Here is a 6,511-nt window from a genome sequence, read left to right as displayed (position 1 = left end):
AAACTACTTTAGTATCGAAGTTTGCTTGTTAAACGTTAGTGGCAATAAAGTATTTGAATAAATATTAATACAATATAGACAAGCTTCGAATTCAAACCAGAACACTAAATCTGATTCAGAACAGTTTTATTTATACATGTCGACTTCATCTGGATTGTTTCTGAAGTTGATCTAACTGGAGACTTATGATCGCTAGAAACAAGCTAGAGTTCAGTTGTACATTAGTATCATTGTTATGATACTTTGAACCAGATAGCACAAGATAGAAGTCGCCTATAAATGCTAATGGTGGTTTTTTCTCAGTATACTATCACCTGTAAACGAACCAAATGGCCAAATAATATTGTTTGGAGCTAATCGAGTAACTGTTGACCCTGGACATAAAAAATCGCGACTGACTAACGTGCAAATTGGGACCTGTAGAACTCCGATATGTAATTGATACAGAACAAATATTATAATTGAGATGTATTGTAGCTTGACAACAATACCAAATAATCAACTATTTTGAATCGTCCTGAAATGTGTAGATGGATGGTACGTCGACTGCAGTAAGTATTCATAAATGGTCATACAACTGTGGAAAGAATGTGAGTAAAGTTTTATACGTGTAGCACACAATTCAGGGCAAACCACCCTTGAACATTATATAAATGGTTACAAAAATGTATGAGTATAGAGTAAGTAATTTATATTTCACAAACAGAATATAATTAAGCAAAATAAAATTCTGAATAGGAGAGGAAATGTAAATAACTAGGCAAGTATCAGTAAAACAATAACTGGTCTTTATTTCCTAACAAAGCCATCCTAAAAACTTAATGAGGCGACGAGTATGAGCGCGCAGGTATATACGTATCGAAGTATTTTTATATTCTTTGTGTTTATACTCGATGACCAAGAACAAATGAATTGAATGAAAACCATGGTACGAATGTCCCTAAATATATATTTAAGTGATTGAAAGTTCTAGCATACAGAATAGTAATAAATAACCAGACGATTATAGAACTGAATGAACCAAACTGAACTGAAATAGCAATAGGACTGGAATAATATAACGATCAGATTTTTTGGATTTCTATCGATAGTGGCACCAAAACTTACCAGCAAGTGTATTAGAATAGGAATGAAACTGAGAATAGAAAGTCTAGCAACTGCCTTATAGTAAATAAAAATCCAGTACTGCATTAGGCCGGCCTAGTGTCAATTGCATTGTCATGAATTTAAACTGTCCAGAATGTTATCTGGTCAACGTTTCTCAAATATTTATTAAGAAGTATAATGAAATGAAGGGATAGAAAGGCACATCTATACAAGGTGATATAGGTAGCATGTAAATGAAAGCTATTCGAATTGTTTACATAATAGAACATAATATAACCGTTACATGTAAACCGTCATTTACTCAGTCAGATATCGTTTTTCAAAATAAATACGCAATTATGCAGATTTTACATTTCAGTATTAAACACCAGATTGGACAAATCATAAACCATGCTGAATATCTGAAACTTCGCCAACAGCCCTCCGAAGGCTACTGTCTATCCCAACCCCGGGTAATTGGAGATTGTTGTGCATGAAGTAAGCAACCCTATGCCGTAGAAAAAACATTGCTAATAAAGCTTTAACGTGGAAAACATTTTAAACCATTCAAAATATGTCCTGTGAGTTGAAAGATCTTCATTCATGACACTTCACCATGTAAGCTGAGACTCCTCAGATATCACATGGTTGACCATTCTTCTGACAACAATATATCAGTTTCAGTTTTGAAAAGGCAGGAGGCTTGATGGCCTGTGTTAGTCCTGGCAATGGTGGTCTCTCAGTTGATCTAACTTTCTTTTGAAAGAGTCGACGGATGGGGCCTCAATCACGTGCTGAGGTAATGAATTCCACTCGTTGATGATTCTATGGGAAAATCGATAGCCAGCTGACAAGTGATTTGTTCTCGGCTTCCGAACTGTTTTGCAGTGTCCTCGTAAATTCTCTGTTTTAAAGGACAAGTAAAATGAGAGCATATCAGCTGCGAATTTGGCACTAAGCAATTTGAAGACTGTGATCAAGTCGCCTCTAGTTCTGCGATATGACAACGGGAAAAGGGTTAGCTTGGCCAGTCGAGCATCATACGGAAGCTTCGCTATTCCAGGAATCAGCTTAGTTGCTGTTCTCTGAACCTTTCTAGAAGCTCACTGTCTTCTAAGCAGGAGCTAGCTGCTCGTGTGCAGCACTCCAGTTTAGGACGTATGAGCACTGTATACAAGATCAAAAACTTTTTCGTGTCGACATGACCACCACCAACCAGATGACCTGAAGCCCTACGTATTGACCATAAGTTTCTAAAACTTTCGGCGCTATTGCACGGCAGTGTGCAGTAGTCTTTAAGTCTTGGCTAACGATGACTCCTAAGTCATCATGTGTCCGGACGGCAGGTAGCTCAGTGTTATCCATCGTCTATGTATCTGTACCTTGATGACCGATATGCATCACAACACACTTGGAAGTATTTATCGGCAACTGCCATGTTCGAGACCATTCAGATAATTTCTTCAGGTCATTTTGAAGTTCTAAGCTATCACCCTCACATCGTATCGTTCTCCATATCTTGACATCGTCAGCATATAGCAAGACCGATGATGATAGGAGACGAGGAAGGTCATTTACATACAAGAGGAATAGCACTGGCCCCAAAACTGTACCCTGGGACAAGAGTAACCTATTCTGAAACCGTGCTGCTTCTCCGAAAGGACCTGGTTTTTATCGAGATACTTAAACAGCTCCTTCCGAATAACCTTTTCTAAGATTTTCACAACCATACTACTTAAGCTAACGGGTCGTTAATTCTCAGGTTTGTGTTTCGTACCTGTTTTGAAGTCAGGGCTTACTATGGCGTTCTTCCAATCTTTTGCTAGACGACCCTGTGTTATGGACACACTAAAGCATATACCTAAAGGGCTTGGAAGGAAGTTAGATAATTCCTTCAGTAGCCCAGGATGTAATTCATCGGGCCTCGTGGATTTACCTATGTCAAGCTTATTTAGCAGACCAAAGACATCGAGTTCGTTAATGGTCACGCTATCCAGCGTATGTATGGGGGGACCTGATGGGAAGGGCGCTTCTATGGTATATGCATTGCTAAAGTATTTCGAGAACACGTGAGCCTTACCAAAGTCGTCCTCCACTAATGATGCGGCAGAACTGTCTCCCTATAATTCAAGAATGTTTCCTATTCTTTTTTGTCCTCTGATTTATATAAGAATACAAGCGTTTGGGACATTCTATGGATTCCTTAACAAGTTTTTTCTTCGTACAACTTTCTAGACTTACGGAGGATCGAGGCACAAGTATTTCGAGCTTTTCGATACTGAGGTTTTATCTCATCAGCCCCCAGTAACCTAAATCTATCTCACATTTTTCTTCTCTTACGGAGAAGGACGCGGACCTCCCTACTGGACCACGGTGGAGAGTTCCTCAGCCCCCTTGGTGTGGTCCAAAGGACGTGAGGTGCGGTAACTTTTAAGTATGATTTTCGAAATGCGTCCCAGGCCGTTTCAATTGAGGACTCTGGGTCTATTTTCCAATCTACTTACGATGCTGAGTGCATGATATCTGGTATGTTTGCCTTCCAGACGTTAGGTCTGGACTGGACTGATGCGTGCTCGTGACTGACAGTTATATGGAAGTCAAAAGTTAAAACTTCCTGATCACTTTTACCTAGGGGTGGCATATAATGGAGGTTCGCAACGTCATCCTCATAGTGAGTCAGTATGAGATCTAGTAAGGATGATTCAGTGTCCGGGTCGTACCTAGTCGCTTCTTTCACATGTTGCACTAGGGCACATGTGATAACCGCATCAACTAGTTCCTGCTCGAAGGAATTTTCTGACGATTCGGTTCGCAGATTTTCCCAGTCTACCATAGGTGCATTAAAGTCCCCTAGGATTTGACATCGACCAATTTGTGACCAAGTATTGAGACTGCTTAGCAGGACCTCATTTACTACACAGCTTGGACTGCGATAGACCAAACCAATCAGCAGCTCTTGTCCGTTGCATTTCAAGCGGCAACTAACTAATTCACACGTCCCACTCTCATGGGATACACTGTCGATGACGGCAAATGGGATAGCATTCCTAATGAATAGAGGTGCTCCCCCTCCTTTACGCTTTTGTATTCTGTCGGCTCCTACTAACGTAAAACCCTCGAAATCAAGTTCCATACTATCTACGGCCTGTGTCAGCCAGGTTTATGGAACTGCGATTATGTCTGGCTTTGTAGAGTCGATCTGTACACCTAGTTCCAATCGCTTATTGAGTAAGCTTCGGGCATTGGTGTAACAGATCCGAAGCCTATTTAAATGACTTCCTGCTTCACCCATAGTGGCTTCGGCATCATTCTCTGTCGAAGTCTTACAACCCGAAAATTTACAATTTTTAGGTTTTTTTCGCTAGCGTCTAACCCAAGTTGTAGTTCTTTTTCGGCTTCCCGTCTTTTTACGCGGTCTGTCAACGGCAAGTCTTTACGGATAAAAAATTCTGGACCCTTTAATTTGTGTCCATTCCGTAAAATTAAGTCGCTTTCATTCGAAGATTTGAATACTACTTTGAGTAGTCTGGATTGATTAGGCTTGTACATGGAATATCTGAACGGCAGGATCAGTCAACTAGCTGAGAAAATGAGAAGATACAACTTAGTGGCTCTCGGAACATGTGAAACTCATCGGACTTAAACTGTACAGAAAAAATTAGATTCAGTAGTGATGGTACCTCTGATCACGAAAAAGAAAACGATTTATGCACAACGAATAACAACGATGTTATAGAAATAAGCGCGAAAAAGAACCACAGATTAGGAATCTCACAGATCTAGAATCATCGGAGCATTCTTCAAAGCAAAGAAGAATGGGACCACAATGAATGGTATCTGATATGCGCACTCACTAATAATAGCAATGGAAACATTGAATATCAGTCCAATAGAAGACTGCAACCAATCGTAAAGGGGTGGCCAAGGTTGAACTCGACTGTCCTAATGAGGGAACCAAATCCCAAGGTCAGGGTGGTCAGCTCTAGTTATGAGGATATCATGTAACAGCATTTACTATGATAACAGAACAACGATAGTGGGAGATTTTCGAATTTATACGCTTTCAACAAAGCGATTATAACTGGTATTATATTCCTGCACCAACGCACACACAAAGCTAAATGGGTGTGTGAGGACCACCTAACTGAGAATATGATCGATAATATTTGTATCAATAAAACGTTCAGATGAACCATGAAGGGCGAGAGAATCAGGAGAGGAGCTGACACAGCTTCATATCATCACCTAGTTGTGGCCAAGATGAAACTGAAGCTGAAGGAACACTGGACAGCTGAACAAATGGCAGTACAAATGTTCACTACAGCCCTCCTTTGACCTATTCACAAACCTATCAGATTCAAGACAACTTTCAACAGCAGGTTCAAAGCCTCGCAGGATCTCACACAAGAACGAACTACTAAAGAGGACAACTAGAAAAGGATCAAAGAAGCACCAACTTCAAGGTATCAGGAGGTTCTAAGTCAAAAGAAGCATCATGATAAGGAATGGATATCTGTCGAAATCCTGGGTAAGATTTAAGAAAGGAAGAACAAGTAGACAGCAACTAGCAAAAGCCGAACACGAGTAGAGGAAGGCACACACTGAATACACGGAGGCAAACAAGCAAGTGTAAAAGAGAAAAATTTAGTCGACAAGCAGATATATGTCAGATATCTAGCAATGACAGTGGAAAAGTTCATAAGGGAAGGAAATATGAAACAGCTATATGACACGATGAAGAAACTAACAGGGAAATATATTGTAAACCAGAGAGACCGGTCAAGGACAAACAAGGCAAACCAGTCACTGAGATTGAAGAACAGAGGAACAGATCGGTAGAACACTTTGTGGAACTCCTGAATAAACCAGTTCCACTGAGTTCGCCGGAAATCGAAGTAGAATCTACGAACCGTACCATAAATGTCACTCCACCAACGATTGGAGAAATCCGGACAGCCATCAGACAAATCAAGAGCGGGAAATCAGTCGAACCAAACAATATAGCAGCTAATGCACTGAAGTCAGACGTTGAAGTAACTGTAAAAATGCCCCACGTTCTATTCAGGAAAATATGGGGGGAATAAGAAATGCCAACAGACTAGGATGAAGGATACCCCACCAAAATAAAAAAGAAAGATGTGAGCAAGTGAGAGAACGGCTGTCGGTACTAGAAGAAGTTTTGTTCATAGTGTTGCTGAACCGAATGAAGGATTCAGAAGATATACAAGTCATGTACAAACTAAACTGTGATCCTGTGGGTCATTGTTGGAAAAGCAATTGAATAGAAATGATCACAACCACCAACCGTACGTAACCAAATACACGTAACTGTCTCGAAACAGCAAAAAGTGAGCACAAATAAATCAATCGGCTTATTCAAGTTTGTGACAAAGATCTTGGATGTGTTGGTTCTTGTGCAAGTGCG

Source organism: Schistosoma haematobium, chromosome 3, assembly GCF_000699445.3.
Source record: "Schistosoma haematobium chromosome 3, whole genome shotgun sequence".
NCBI classification, from domain to species: Eukaryota; Metazoa; Platyhelminthes; class Trematoda; order Strigeidida; family Schistosomatidae; genus Schistosoma; species Schistosoma haematobium.
Note: the sequence above shows the minus strand (reverse complement) of the source record.